Genomic DNA, 16,615 nt, shown 5'->3' with positions numbered 1-16,615 from the left:
ATCTACAACAATTCCAAGATCCTTCTCATTTGTAGTATTGCTGAGCCAAGTATCCCCCATCTTGTAACTGTGCATTTGGTTTCTATTTCCTAAATGTAGAACTTGGCATTTATCCCTATTCAATTTCATCCTGTTGTTTTCAGCCCAGCACTCCAGCCTATCAAGATCACTTTGAAGTTTTTTTCTGTCTTCCAGGGTATTAGCTATCCCTCCCAATTTTGTGTCATCTGCAAATTTGATAAGCGTTCCCTGCACCTCCTCATCCAAATCATTAATAAAAATGTTGAAGAGCACTGGGCCCAGGACTGAGCCCTGCGGCACCCCACTCGTTGCCTCTCCCCAGTTTGAGAAGGTTCCATTGATAAGTACTCTTTGAGTCCAATTCTGTAGCCAACTGTAGCTTCATAGGGTGACCCCACTGGGTTCTGGTATTTTGAGAGAGGGAGAAAAATGCCTCCCTATCCATTCTCCACACCATGCATGATTTTGTACACCTCGGTCAAGTGCCTCCTTGGCCTCATTTTTCCAAGCTAAACAATCCCAGTTGATGTAACCTTCCCTCATGGGGAGACGCTCCAGCCCCTTAATCATTTTAGTTGCCCTTTTCTGCACCTTTTCCAGCTCTATAGTATCTTTTGTGAGTGGGGAGGCTTTGCCTTGCACCGTCCTTTTCAATTTTATTTATCTGCAGTTGCGCGGAGACATTTTCATGTGGTTTGCTTTTAAAAACCCAAACACTAAACCCTGGTCTGTAAAGGGGGTCCCCTACTCAAGACTTTGGAAAACGAGGGGCAACAAAGGAGGGTGCAGTTGGAAACAGAAGGGGACGTCCTCTAGTGGAAGAGCATGGTTGTGCAGCAGCAGGACCGATGTTCTATTTGCTCCCAGCGCTCCGTCTGAAAAAATGAAAGCATCATTTTTAGCCCGACAACAACCCTTTGTGGTAGGCCAGGCTGAACGAGAGAACAGCTTGCTCAAAGCCAGCCAGTGAGCTTTCTCATCTTAATTGCTTGGAATACTCATCCCTGGACCCCGTTGAATGTAAATACCACATTGGCTTATCTGTCAGAAGTGGATATAAGAAAATGTTGCCTTCTCTAGGATCTCTTCTCGATCCTCCCAGAGTGTAGGACACGGAATAACGGGCTCAAGTGACAGGAAGCCAGATTCCGGCTGGACATCAGGAAAAACTTCCTGACTGTTAGAGCAGTACGACAACGGCACCAATGGCTTAGGGAGGTTGTGGGCTCTCCCGCACTAGAGTCATTCAAGAGGCAGCTGGACAGCCATCTGTCAGGGATGCTTTAAGGTAGATTCCTGCATTGAGCAGGGGGGTGGACTCGATGGCCTTAGAGGCCCCTTCCAACTCTACTATTCTATGATTCTAAATCCCCCAAAGGAGTACCAGTCGATCCTGATCTACCTTCTACCCAGCTGGGTTTAAGCAATTCTGAGCTAGATGGACCAACAGGCTGACTCTCGGTTCCATCTCTTTGTCACCTTCTAGCACGACCAAGAAACAAGATAAAGCAATGCCGGTCCAATGCTTGCTATAACTAAACTCAGCCTGATCCGCATAATTTGGCCCTTCATCTTGTGTCTCGGTCATTTATTTATTTATTTATTTTATTTTATTTATTTATTTTATTACATTTATATACCGCCCCCCAGCCGAAGCTCTCTGGGCGGTTTACAACAATTAAAAATAGTAGACATTAAAAGTATACAAAATTTTTTAAAAAACATAAAAACAGTATAAAAACAACAACAGTATTCATTTAATGCTGGGGTCATGCTAGAGGGTAGTCAGGAAGTGGCTGTATTTTGTGTGCGATTCTCCCTTGGGTCGGGCCCTGCCTGCTGCTACCGCCTCAATACCCCCAGTGCAGCTTTGGCTCAGGTCGTCTTCTGCCTCACCCAGAACCTGCCTCTCTCCCACTTTCCCCCAGCCTCAAAACTTGGCATTCTCACCTTGAACTAAGCCACAGAAGGTTGGTGATGATGTACTATTAGTTAAAAATAACCTCTACTGAAGGGGTGCTTGCTTGTGAATTACTAATTATATATGTGATTATACCCACGCCAGCCATGCGTCAAAGACTCATTGTTCACCCCATTGGTAGTGCATGGAGTCCATCACCCCGAGACGATGTGTTCGTGTGTCCGTTGCGCCACCATCTGGCGTCTTGAGGCTGTCAGCATTGATGTTAAGAAAATCCGGGGCTCTTTGAAACATGATATGGGAGACTGTGCTGAAGCACCTAACAGATGGCTCCAGCACTCTTGGCAAGGCGTGTTTCGTGTTTGCTTAATTAGTCGCATGTCATATTGAAAACTAACGCACGTTTGCATGCCATCCACAAGTGCTGATGTGAAAGAGACACCTCATATATAGTGTATGTGTGTGTGTGTGAGAGAGAGAGAGGAGAGAGAGAGAGAGAGAGAGAGAGAGACGCTTCCATTCAGTGATATTCCAAGTTGTGGCGTAATCCTACCCAGAATCTGGAAGCACTCAGGCTGCTCTACGACCATAGTTTGTTTATTTTATTTGATCTATTTGTATCCCACCTTTTCTCCAAGGAGCCCAAGGCAACGTGCATGAGCCTCCTCTCCATTTTATCCTCACAACAACCCTGCGAGGTAGACTAGGCTGGCAGTCAATAACGGGTCCGTCGTCACCCAGGGAGCTTCTTTGCTGAATGGGGAGTGAACCCGGGTCCCACTCCATCGCTCTAACCACGACTGTTCAGTGTCGAAGATCAGTCTCTAAAGGGGAGCCTTTTTGAGCTGGTCCTAGATAGACCAATAGACTCACCCAGGTCTCCAACAGAGTGCTCATGGGCACCACCGTGCCCGCAAGCACTTTCCTTGGCACATGCCACACGCCCTGCCCCTCCAGATTTGGTGCAGGGAGGGGATTTTTAAAAGAGACTTTTAATTTGAAAAAAAGTACCTGAGAGACCGGCATGCTGCAAAGCAAAGGATCAACCACCAGCACCACTTTCATTCCCAGGAACACCTCTGGGTCCCAGGTGTGGTAAGTTGGGGATGACAGGGAGCATCTTGGGAAGAGGTGGATAGAAGGAAGACAGAAGCAAACTTCAAAGTGATCTTGATAGGCTGGAGCGCTGGGCTGAAAACAACAGAATGGAATTTAATAGGGATAAATGCCAAGTTCTACACTTAGGTAAAAGAAACCAAAGGCAGAGTTACAAGATGGGGGATACTTGGCTCAACGATACTACAAACGAGAAGGATCTTGGAATTGTTGTAGATCACAAGTTGAATATGAACCAACAGTGCGATATGGCTGCAACAAAGGCAAATGCTATTTTGGGCTGCATTAATAGAAGTGGAGCTTCCAGATCGCGTGAGGTACTGGTTCCTCTCTATTCGGCCCTGGTTAGGCCTCATCTAGAGTATTGCGTCCAGTTCTGGACTCCACAATTCAAGAAGGACGCAGACAAGCTGGAGAGTGTTCAGAGGAGGGCAACCAGGATGATCAGGTGTCTGGAAACAAAGCCCTATGAAGAGAGACTGAAACAACTGGGCATGTTTAGCCTGGAGAAGAGAAGATGGAGGGGAGACATGATAGCACTCTTCAAATAGTTGAGAGGTTGTCACACTGAGGAGGGCCAGGATCTTTTCTCGGTCATCCCAGAGTGCAGGATACAGAATAATGGGCTCAAGTTGCAGGAAGTCAGATTCCGGCTGGACATCAGGAAAAACTTCCTGACTGTTAGAGCAGTGCGACAATGGAATCAGTTACCCAGGGAGGTTGTGGGCTCTCCCACACTAGAGGCCTTCAAGAGGCAGCTGTACAACCATTTGTCAGGGATGCTTTAGGGTGAATTCCTGCATTGAGCAGGGGGTTGGACTCGATGGCCTTGTGGGTCCCTTCCGACTCTGCTATTCTATGATTCTAAGGGTGCAGGGCTGGCCTTAGGGTTGGCCAGGGTGCTGAGCTGAAGGGGGAGCACCAAGCTGAACCCTTGGCGGCCCAGCAAATGTAACGAGGGGGAACCAAATGCACTCCCCCTTCCCAGGGTACTTTTTATCCTGGAGGGGTGTTTTGCTTTTTTTTTTTTTTAAGGTGGGGTGTGTGTTGCATGTGTGTGTTTAGGTTGTGTGTTTTTGGCTTTTGGTGTGGCTGGGTGTCTTGTCTCTGCACGTGTGTGAAAGAGGGCATCACCAACTTGCCTTTGGTGAAATGGGTATTTTGTGGTGCTTCGTGAGGGAAATAACATGATTTGGCATTTGGGGGGGGGGAGGGATCTCACCCCTTTCTTGGCTTCATCAGTTCCACTTCTGTAATATGGATGTCGTAGCAGCTCAAAAGAGTGGTTCTGTGTGTCGGAAGCCTGACCTTGTTCTTAAACAATTTTCTTTTTGCCTCACCAGTTTGCCTCCTGGGAAATGAGCATTTTGTGGCCGGCTGTGCCAGCCATTTTGTGAATGGGCAACACCCCTCCCCATGGCTGACATTTTGTGAAAGCACCCACGACGCTCTCAAGATTCCCAATGTGCCCCCTGGCATAAAAAAGGTTAGGGACCCCTGGCCTGCATCAGTATAAGGGAGTGTGCTAAATTCAGTGTCCTCTCATGAGGACATAGACCAAATGTGTTTCCACCATCAGCAAATACATTATTATTTAGATCTGCATCTTAAAATTTACGAAGCTCGTTCACTATGCCTAAATTAATCTCCCTGCTATGTCTTTCGCTTGGCTTCTTGGATGATGGAGTACCAGCCATCAAAGGTCTCATGACTGTCCCAAGATTTTGACCATAGAATCATAGAATAGCAGAGTTGGAAGGGGCCTACAAGGCCATCGAGTCCAACCCCCTGCTCAATGCAGGAATCCACCCTAAAGCGTCCCTGACAGATGCTTGTCCAGCTGCCTCTTGAAGGCCTCTAGTGTGGGAGAGCCCACCACCTCCCTAGGTAACTGATTCCATTGTCGCACTGCTCTAACAGTCAGGAAGTTTTTCCTGATGTCCAGCTGGAATCTGGCTTCCTTTAACTTGAGTCCATTATTCCGTGTCCTGCACTCTGGGAGGATCGAGAAGAGATCCTGGCCCTCCTCTGTGTGACAACCTTTTAAGTATTTGAAGAGTGCTCTCATGTCTCCCCTCAATCTCCTCTTCTCCAGGCTAAACATGCCCAGTTCTTTCAGTCTCTCTTCATAGGGCTTTGTTTCCAGAGCCCTGATCATCCTGGTCATCCTGATCACCCCTGATCATTGTAAACATTAAATCCACCCTCTGCATTTTGCACGCACAGTGAGAAAAGCAATACACCAGCCGTCTCCAAGGCTGGCTGGGTGACGCTGGGAATTGTAGTCCCAACACATTTGGAGGGCACCAGGTTGGGGAAGGTGGTGATACCCAACCCAGTGTAACACCCTGTCTTATGATAATGGCCTGGCTGACACCACACAACAAATCAGAGTACAGCTTATCTATGTGTCGTCATTGAACCGTGGGTTGTTGTTGTATTGTGGGTCATTACGTTGTGTGATCCCAGCTATGTTAACAAACCATGGTTTGTTAATCACAAACAAACCACAATTCGCAACTCAGCAACGAATCATGGGTTCACTTTGTGGGCCACATTCAACCCCTACTCTGGCTTGTCATGTTGTGTGAACCCAGCCACTGTGTTATTGCAATACCGTAGTTGGCATGGAATCATAGAATAGCAGAGTTGGAAGGGGCCTACAAGGCCATTGAGTCCAACCCCCTGCACGCCCCAGCTGAACTAGTTATGTCACCTTTACAAGTTTGTAAGTATCCCCGGGATGTGATGTGTGAATTCTATAAATGTACGAGATGGCAGCGAGATGGGAGGTAAAATGTAGCCTCGCTTTCTGCAGAACAAACGTGACCCGGGAAAGATTGCCATTTTCTTCCTTGAGTTCTAGAACCAGACTAGAACCAGGAAGACATAAGAATGTCAGAAGTGCCCTGATGCTCGATCAGACCAAGGTCCATCTAGTCCAGCACTCTGTTCACAGAGTGGCCAACCAGCCATCGGCCGGGGATGAACAAGCAGGACATGGTGCAACAGCACCCTCCCACCCATGTTCCCCAGCAACTGGGGCACACAGGCTTACTGCCTGGAATACTGGAGGTAGCACACAACCATCAGGGCTAGTAGCCATTGATAGCCATCAAATCTCCGCTCGGCCAGAAAACTCACTGGGCAATCCTGGGCCAGTTGCACGCATTCAACCTAACCTACCTCGCAGGGTTGCTGTGAGGAGGAAACAGAGGGAGCCACGGTTGCCGTGCCAAGCTCCGCAGAGAAGAATTCGGAGTTTAAAAACGTAAGAAAATAAACGGTCACTGACTTCACACAGAATTAAATCAGTCCCCATGTTGGACTATTTGGGACAGAGATACTCAGATGCAGCCTTTCTCAGCCTGTGTCCTCCAGATGTGTTGGGCTGCAACTCCCATCATCCCCAGTCTGCACGGCCATGAATACTGGGAATTGTAGTACAACGCAATTGGACGGCCTTCGGCTGGGGAAAGCTGTAATTCCCAGAAGTGTCCAGGAGATGGCATTTTCCTCTTAACCTTTGCTTTAGTCCATTAACAACTTCCAGAAAGAGGAAACCTTGTGAGGCAGTTGCAGCTGAAACCACAAAGACTTTTGTGGCACCTTAAAAGGCTTACACATTTATTCTGGCAAAATATGTAAAATAAGACCTCTGGAAGTTTCAGGCTTGCATCACAAAGAGCAAGATTGGAATGAGGGTGAGACAGTTGACTTCTAGTTGACTTCTCAGACAAATGGCTAAGAATAAAACCTAAATTTTGTGAACCGCCCAGACAGCTTCGGCTATTGGGCAGTATAAAAATGTAATAAATAAATAATATCTTGACACGGATTGCTCCTAGAAAAGATTGATCAGGAGCTTTTTGTAGCAAATTTAATGCTCTTTAATTTTGCATTGAGACATCTTTTTTGTGAGATTTAAATAACAGTTATTGTGAGATAATGGAATTTTGGGGCGCCATTTTCCAAGATAGCGGCTGTTACGGTGATTTCCCGAGATGTACCTATATCTAATTTTAATCTACATGGTAATAAATACCACAGTACCAAATTTTACAATTGTATCACATTGTGTATGGTTGTGAAGCTAAACCAGTTTACTAAAAGCTTTTGTTAAAAGCTTTCATCACGATTCAAGAAGGACAGACTTCTACGGTTACTTTCTACTGTTAGTTTTTCCCTACCCTGTGCCTGCTTACCCTACCCTGTACCTGTTTGCATTCTCTTCCCCTCCTTATTGTTTTACTATGATTTTATTAGATTGTAAGCCTATGCGGCAGGGTCTTGCTATTTACTGTTTTACTCTGTACAGCACCATGTACATTGATGGTGCTATATAAATAAATAATAATAATAATAATAAGGACGCAGACAAGCTGGAGCGTGTTCAGAGGAGGGCAACCAGGATGATCAGGGGTCTGGAAACAAAGCCCTATGAAGAGAGACTGAAAGAACTGGGCCTGTTTAGCCTGGAGAAGAGAAGATGGAGGGGAGACATGAGAGCACTCTTCAAATACTTCAAAGGTCGTCACACAGAGGAGGGCGAGGATCTCTTCTCGATCATCTCAGAGTGCAGGACACGGAATAACGGGCTCAAGTGACAGGAAGCCAGATTCCGGCTGGACATCAGGAAAAACTTCCTGACTGTTAGAGCAGTACGACAATGGAACCAGTTACCTAGGGAGGTTGTGGGCTCTCCCACACTCGAGGCAGCTGGACAAGCATCTGTCAGGGATGCTTTAGGGTGGATTCCTGCACTGAGCAGGGGGTTGGACTCGATGGCCTTATAGGCCCCTTCCAACTCTACTATTCTATGATTCTATGATCACGTGCATGAAGTAACCTCAAATTGGCAGATTTGTATATGCAGGTGAAGGGCGAGAGATGAAAACCTGATGGTCAGGGCGAATTGAAACGCAAAAAGTACAGATAAGAGTTATTACTTCAACAGTTGCTATTTACACAGTTGTTGGGTAAGGACAGACACCATTGTAATACTGAGCTGATTAACATATGTGATTAAAAACGAAACAAAAAACCTTTGTCCTTATCTGAACCCCAGGAATTAGAGTTGAATTTCCTGATGAAGTCAGCAATTTCACGTTGATATCTTGGAGTTGAGATTTTGAGTCTTATCAATAACCAACATTCAGTTTTGACTCCATCAATGACCTTAAAGTGGACAGTTTTCCATTTTGTTGTTTGCAATCATTAGCTCGGAGTCAAAAGGGTTGAAGAGCAGATCTTCAGGAGCAGCCTTCTCCAGCCTGGTCTCCTCCATGATGGCTGGGGATGATGGGGGTTGTAATTCAACACCTGGGGGGGGGGGGCGCAGATTAGGGACGGCTGTTCTGAGAATGCTTGTTCTGTTATCTATCTTATGCTAATCCAGTCAAGCAAGAAGAGAACACAGTTTGATTCTCTTTGCTGTGTGACCTTTTTCGGTCATCCGGTGTTAACATCTCAGAGTACTTCTCTTGAACTGCAAGAGACTAAATATCAAAAACAAATACAAATAACAGATTGCCGAAAAGCATCAAGGCATCCCTGACGGGCTTCGTAATTCAGATCAGCAGTTGCAGTGGTAAAAGGTCCTTCTAAGATTTCTTTGCATTTCTAATTTAAAGCTAAACATTGTATTTCAGCCAGTTGAACAAGAGCCTTTGTTTTTATTCTGAGCAGGCCTTTGGTGGGTTGGATGCTGTTTTTATTCTGCTTTTCAACTGTGTTTTACTGCATTCATTTTATTTTTGTTTTAATCACATTTTATGATTGCAATCTGCTTTGAGTGCCATTTTTTTTCTGGGTACAGATCAATCAAACCAACGTTTGAAGTGTTTTCCAAATTGGATCTCTGCCTGTTTACTCGGGAGAAAGCACCACTTACTCCCAAATAAGTATACAGTATAGTTTTTCAACAATGCAGTTTTAGACTCAAAGTCCGTAGTTGGGAACAGCTGGACATTAAGGAGTGTTCCAAGCTGTCATACAGCAGATTTTTCCCATCTAACCCTCTTCTGGGCAGAGACCTTTACTCAATTCAACTTTCAAATAAAACATGCTGGGCTTATGGAGGTGTTAGCAATCTCTAACAAGCGTTGTGAATAAGATTTGAGTCTCGCCAAATTTTGGATTTTCTCACTCGGCATTAAGAGCGAAGGCTATCAATGGCTACTAGCCCTGATGGTTGTGTGCTAACTCCAGTATTCGGGGCAATAAGCCTGTGTGTACCAGTTGCTGGGGAACATGGGCGGGAGGGTGCTGTTGCACCATGTCCTGCTTGTTCATCCCTGGCCGATGGCTGATTGGCCACTGTTTGAACAGAGTGCTGGACTAGATGGACCCTTGGTCTGATCCAGCAACAGGGCACTTCTGATGTTCTTAAAGTTGTCTTAGCATAGCATGACTGGAAGCGGTTTGTAGACCCTAAGAGTGCAATCATATGCATGTTTGGGGTGGGGGATATCCTACAACTCCCAGCATTCCCTTAATACATATGATTGTGCCCTTAATGAATTTTGTACACCTCCGTGTAATTTCATAACAAACAATGGAATTTTAATTTCTTTATTTAATTTATTGCATTTTTATACTGCCCAATAGCCGAAGTTCTCTGGGCAGTTCGGAATGTAAATATTTAAATAAATACATATTCTACCCTATAAAGCAAGGGTGAGCAACAGCGGGAGCTTGCACGCTTCTTCAAATACTTGAAAGGTTGTCACACAGAGGAGGGCCAGGATCTCTTCTCGATCCTCCTAGAGTGCAGGACACGGAATAACGGGCTCAAGTTACAGGAAGCCAGATTCCAGCTGGACATCAGGAAAAACTTCCTGACTGTTAGAGCAGTATGACAATGGAATCAGTTGCCTGGTGAGGTTGTGGGCTCTCCCACCCTAGAGGCCTTCAAGAGGCAGCTGGACAACCATCAGGGATGCTTTAGGGTGGATTCCTGCATTGAGCAGGGGTTGGACTCGATGGCCTTGTAGGCCCCTTCCAACTATACTGTTCTATGATTTATTTAAAATAATCTTTAGGCTGCCTTGGGTAGATCCTTTATATGCAATATTTATTTATTTACTTGTTAAAACATTTGTATCCTGCCCTATATCATTGGGCTCTCACGGTGGCATACAGTATAACCCAATAAGTAATGCGCACAGCTAAAAACATCTTAAACCATCAACAAGCTAATATCTGTTGATGAATTCATATAACATGGTTGCACTCCCATGGTAGGACTGAACTACACAACTGTGTAGTAGGAACTAACACTTTGCTACCAATCGCAGCCACGATTTGTAGATCCTTGACTTTATTCCTGAACCGCCTTGCCTGCACTGACTTTTCCAAGCACCCAGGACAAACAGCAGTAAACTACTACTAGGTCATCGAAAAGTAATATAACACCCGACTGCTTCTGGTGCATGCCCAGCAGTAAACCAGAGGACAAATACCAGTGTGGGATCACATGGCGTCAACATACCCACAACCCCTCGTACTGCATAGACCAGTCTTATTGTGCTACAAGTCTCAGGATGGCCATAATCCTGGGCACTAGTGTATCAGAAATCAGCGTCTCCGGTGAGTACCTGGTGTGAGAATAGCACCCGAGGGCAAGTGTGATCCAAAACAGCAAAGAGTCTTCTTACGGGACCTTTGAAAGCAGACAAGTTTATTCTGGCATAAGCTTTCGTAGACACTGTCCACTTCATCAGATGCATAAAGTGTTAACCTCAAATTGACAGATCTAGGTACACATGCTATGCAAAAAGTACAAACAGTGATACTTACCTTGTTGGGTGATAATACAGACAGCGTTGCAATGGTGAGCTGAAAAACATATGCAGTGTGATTTTAGAACAACAACCCCTTTTCCTTATTTGAACCACAGAAAACAGAGTTGAATCTTTATTTATTTATTTATTGAGTTTATATCCTGCCTTTTTTCCTCCAATGAACCCAAGGCAGTGTACATAATCGTCCTCTCCATTTTATCCTCACAACAACCCTGTGAGGTAGGTTGGGCTAAGACTCTGCGATTGGCCTGGGTGGGGCCTGGAACCCGGATCTCCCAACCCCCAGTCCAACATTTTAGCCACTACATCACTGAATTGCACTTCACATCGATATCGGTCTTTGAAGTTCCTTAGTTCAAGAATGGCCACCTGGAAGTCACTGGCAGTGTGTCCTGAAACGTTTAAAATGGTTTTAAGATGTTTTAATCCTGTATACTATGTTTTTAAAAAGTTTTTATGTGTTTTATATTCACTGTTCCCCGCCTCGATCCAAGTGGAGAGGCGGGTAAGAAATAAATTATTATTATTATTATTATTATTATTATTATTATTAAATGTCCCACCGCTGGTTTCTGAACATTGATATCCCTGATGTCGAATCCAACCCACTGTTTTGTGTAGGGTGTGGCTTGTTTGTCCTACGCAGAGAACATTAGCAAACGATGCCACATATCACAGGTGCCTTTATTTATTTCTTTACATCTATTTCTGCACAAGGTGGTGGGGAACATGGACACGCGCAAGAACAAGTGGCGCTAAATGGATGTGCCAGAGAAAGAAGGACCAGGCCACAAGATCAACAGAGCGTTTTTATTTTCCTGTTTACCAGGGGCTCAGCTTTAAAGCCAAGTTTGGTAGTGCAATGAGTTCTGCTATCTTGGTTAGTGTGAAAGGGGCCTGTCACTCTGACTGACAGAGTAAGGGATATTCTGGGCTACAAAAATGTTAGGGTTCTTAAGGGCTGGGGAAAGTTTTCCTTTACTGGCCTGGGAATCTCTCTCCCTCGCTTTAGAATGTGACACTGATCACAGCTAGCGAGAGCGGAGGGGTTAGAGAAGAGACGCTTTGCAGAGACTGAACCTGGAGATCTGAACTGGCCTGGTTCAGACAACACGCTGAACCAGGCTGCTTCACCACAAAATTTTGTGATGAAGCAGCCTGGTTTAGCGTGTTGTCTGAACCAGCCCATTCTCTGTAACGGGAGCCAATTGCTTCCAACAGGCCTTTCTGGTGTGATCCAAAGCAGCCTCCCCAGACCTGCTGTAGTCCAGATGTATTGGACTGCAATCCCCATCATTCCCAGCCACCTGGAGGGCACCAGGTTGGGGGAAACTGGTCGGTTTATTTATTTATTTATTTATTACATTTCTATACCGCCCAATAACCGGAGCTCTCTGGGCAGTTCACAAAAATTCAAGACATTCAAAGTATAAAACAACAGTATGGCTCCGTCCATTCTCTTCTGCTGCCCCTTACGCCTGGAACGCTCTTCCAGAACATTTGAGAACTACAAGTTCAATCGCAGCTTTTAAAGCTCAACTAAAAACTTTTCTTTTTCCTAAAGCTTTTAAAACTTGATGTTGTGCAGACTTCTACTGTTACTTTCTACTGTTAGTTTTACCCTACCCTGTGCCTGCTTACCCTACCCTGTACCTGTTTGCATTCTCTTCCCCTCCTTATTGTTTTACTAGGATTTTATTAGATTGTAAGCCTATGCGGCAGGGTCTTGCTATTTACTGTTTTACTCTGTACAGCACCATGTACACTGATGGTGCTATATAAATAATAATAATAATAATAATAATAATAATAATAATATACTATAAAATACAATATAAAAGTTCAACCAGATTATTACACAGCAACTAGATATTACACAGCAAGTCTTCAGTACCTTCTCTCCCTCCCACCCTTCAAGATGGTTCAGCTGGACATCAGGAAAAACTTCCTGACTGTTAGAGCAGTACGACAATGGAACCAGTTCCCTAGGGAGGTTGTGGGCTCTCCCACACTAGAGGCCTTCAAGAGGCAGCTGGACAAGCATCTGTCAGGGATGCTTTAGGGTGGATTCCTGCATTGAGCAGTGGGTTGGACTCGATGGCCTTGTAGGCCCTTCCAACTCTGCTATTCTATGTTGAAGAGGGAGGGCTCAACAGCACCTCCGCCGCACACCTGATGCAGGTGTCCACTGCATGGCGAAGACCACGGTGGGACGGGGGGGGGGGGAAGGAGAGAGAGAGTGCACCTTCGATGCGCGTCGGGGCGTGTGGGGCGCGCGCGGATTTCTTCGGGCGCGCAACGCCTCGATCTGCAATGCAGCAGCGTCGAGGGGGGGGGCACTCCAGCGATGGGGGGAGGTTTCTTGCACACACCCCTCCACACACGCATGCCTCGCTCGTCCAAAGGCAGGTTGGGGCGGGGGGAGAGAGGGCAAAAAGCGCCGTCTTGTTTGGCACGCGCAACTTTTCGCCGGCGTGGCGCAAGCGTGGGGTGGGTTGGTGGATAGAGACGCGGCCGGGCGCCCTGATGCCCTGCGCGGTACCCACTTGGGGGCGTCCTTCCGGGGGGGCTCAGAGGCTGCGGGGGGGGAGGGGAGGGGGGAAGAAAGACGCGGCCGGGCGCCCCGATGCCCCGCGCGGGACCCACCTTTGGGCGTCCTTCGGGGGGGCTCAGAGGCGGAGGGGAGGAGCGGAGGGGGGGAGAAAGACAGGGCCGGGCGCCCCGATGCCCCGCGCGGGACCCACCTGGGGGCGTCCTTCGGGGGGGGCTCAGAGGCGGAGGGGGGGAGGGGGCGGGCGGCCGCCGCCGCCTTTGCAACTCGCAGCGCCGAAGCGCAACAAGCCGCCACTTTGTTTCTTGGAGCGCGCGACGAGCCCGGGGAAGCTCCGCCCCTGCAGCCCATCGCGCGCCCCGCCGGAGCCCCGGCCCGGCCTGGGGCTGAGTCAGCGGCGGCGGAGGAATGCGCGGCGGCGGCGGCGCCCCCCGCGCGCTCCTCGGGGGAGGGGGCGTTGCGCCGCGCCTGAGCCGCTGCCGAGGCCCTGACGTCATGGGCTGGGCGAGCGGCTAGCCGGCTGCTGCTGCTGCTGCTGCTGCTGCTGCCTGCGGCGGGGAGCGCGGCGCGGCGGGGCGCGCGGCTCACTCGCGCCTCAGCCGCCGCCGGGGACGGACGCGCCAGCCCGACGGCGCGCGGCACCGCAGCCAGCCAGCCGGGACCGCCTGCGCGGGGCGCGCGGGCTCGCCATGGCCCGGCCCGGGCACCGCCAGGCGCCGCCGCCGCCTCCAACGCCACCACCGCCGCCTCCAACGCCAGCAGCGGCTCTCCAGTGAAGGGGCGGCCGGAGCCAGGGCGCCACGCTCCGCAGCAGCCAGGTGGGCGCGCGGGCCAGGGCGGCGGCGGCGAAGCCCCTCTCCTCCTCCTCGTCCTCCTCTTCCCCGACGCCCCTTGCCCGGGAATCGGCGGCGGGGGCAAGAGCCGCGCTTCCCCGACGCGGCAGGACAGCGGGGCGAGCGGGAGGCGGAGGGGAGGGGATCAAAGGGGTCCCCGGGGGCGCCGCGTTTCTCCAGCAGCTCGCCCCTTGCCCCGGAGGGACCGGGCGAGTCCCGGGGTTCCAACTTCGCTCGGGTTCCCCCCCCCGTCCCGGGACCCCCTCCCCCCCTTGTCCCGGGACCCCCCCCGTCCCAGGAACCCCCCCCCCGTCCACTCTTGACCCGCTTCGCCAACCGCGGTGGCGACTCTTTCTGAGACCCTGGAAGCGGCTGTATTCCGGCCCCGAGGAAGCCGGCTTGAGCGGACCCTCCCCTCCCCACCCCGCCCGTCCCCTTCACAGACGCCGCTACTTCTTTTTTGCAATCGATCCGAGTTGCTCTTCCCCCCCCCCCCCCGCAAACTGGTCTGCTTTGCGGAACCCCCGGCCACCCACCCTACCCGAGCTTCGGTTGTAAAGCGCTGCTTCGGCTGTCGCGGCCACCTGGGGCCCTCCAGATGTGTGGGGACTACAACTCCCACAACCCACCCACCCCACCCGCCTTTGCTAGTGTAGCCCGACACATCTGCGGGGCGCCCAGTTGGGGGAAGGCTGGGCTGTGGGGCTTTGCAGTCGTTGGGGAAAAGGAGGGTTTAGTTTGGCGAAAACTCAAGCGAGGAAATAGAAGCCACCTTGGAAAGAGCTGTGAACATGTGTGAGTTGTGCGCGCAGGCAGCCTGTGGGCGCGAACAGCTGATTCAAGGAGGGGGAGGGGGCTCTGTGTGTGTGTGTGTGTGTGTGTGTGTGTGTGTGTGTGTGTGTGTGTGTGTGTTGTCCTTTAATTTTTAGCAGCCTGAAAAAGCCTGGACTCCCCTCCTCCTCCTCCTTTGCTGCTGAACTGTGATCTTGGGGAAGGAACGGGGGGGGGGGTGCGCCTGGGAGAGTTTATTTTTGTCTCCCACTTGTGCTGCCAGCACTTGCCTCCTTGGGGCCTAAATCCAACGGGTGCTGGTTGGTGAGGAGATGCTTAGATTCTCTAGATGGAGCTGCAGCGGTTCTCTTTGGCTTCCTTGTGGAGGGGAAGGAGGACGAAAGCCTCAGACTTCGGGCTGGCTTGCACTAGCTGTCTGTAGCCGCAGTGTTAAGGTTCCCCCCCCCTTCTCTTCCCACCCACCATCCTCCTCCTGTGCATGAATGATCAGTTGCAGTCTCTCCTCTCCCCCCCCTCTCTCTCTCTTTCTCTCCAGGTACATTCCTGTCCTCAAAGAATCTGCTTAGAATATACAATAAGCAACAGGGGAGTTTCCTCCTCTGCACTGTGTAGGAGGGAAGGTTTCTTCTTAACCTCTCAATGCAAAGCCCACACCTCTCTATCACTCCCTCTCTCTCTCTCTCTTGTCTGTGTGTGGCCTGCATTTTTAGTGTCTCACTGTCTGTCCCTGCTCCTCCTCCTCCTCCTCCTCCCCTTTCCCTGACCTGCTATTTCTTGGGGGTGGAAAGGGAGGGGGTGTTCTTTTTTTAAAAAACACCCACCCTCACCCTTTCTCCCAGCTGCCCCCTCCCAGTGCTCGCTGATCCCAAATTTCCCTCTGTCATATTAGGAAGTGAGCTGAGATTTCTGTCATGCTGAATCATAGCGTTGCCTCGCAAAGTGTGTCACCGTTACCATCACGGCAAAAAAAAATTCTTTCTCTCTCTCTCTCTCTCTCTCTCTCTCTCTCCCTCCCCCCAACAGTTGTGAATGCTTCTCTTTTTCCCCCGCCTCAGCGAGGAATGCCGCTGCGTCTGTGGCTGGTCCAGAACTCTGCCCGAGGAAGGAGAGAGCCAAAGACAGCACTTGGCTAAAATAACCAGACTGGGGAAAGGAGCGAAGACGGAGAGAGGAAAACCGGCGATCTCACACACTCACGCGTCCCTTCGCACCATCTTCACACATTGCTGTGCCTTGCTGTGAAATCAATAGCTCCATAAGTCCTATACGCCAAAACCACGCGTCGTATCTGTTTTCTCTATCTGCTGTGGATCATCATCTTTTGGAGGAATTAAGAAGGCGTTTTGGCCTGAAGAGCGAAAGTGTGTGGAAGGAAGAGCCCCCCCCCCGGAGCCTCAAGATCCGCGCCCCCCCCAAAATCTGTCTCATTTCTGCAGTAACAACACGGTCGTAAAAGTAGACTTGAGAAACCAGACGGGGTAGTTGAAGAGAAAGAGGACTTTTAGAAGGTTTCCCCCATATTTTTTGCAGAAAATATATCTACACGTCTTTTTTCTCTCTTCCCAATATTACACAC

The sequence above is a fragment of the Elgaria multicarinata genome, chromosome 2, assembly GCF_023053635.1.
Source record: "Elgaria multicarinata webbii isolate HBS135686 ecotype San Diego chromosome 2, rElgMul1.1.pri, whole genome shotgun sequence".
Taxonomy (NCBI): domain Eukaryota; kingdom Metazoa; phylum Chordata; class Lepidosauria; order Squamata; family Anguidae; genus Elgaria; species Elgaria multicarinata.
Note: the sequence above shows the minus strand (reverse complement) of the source record.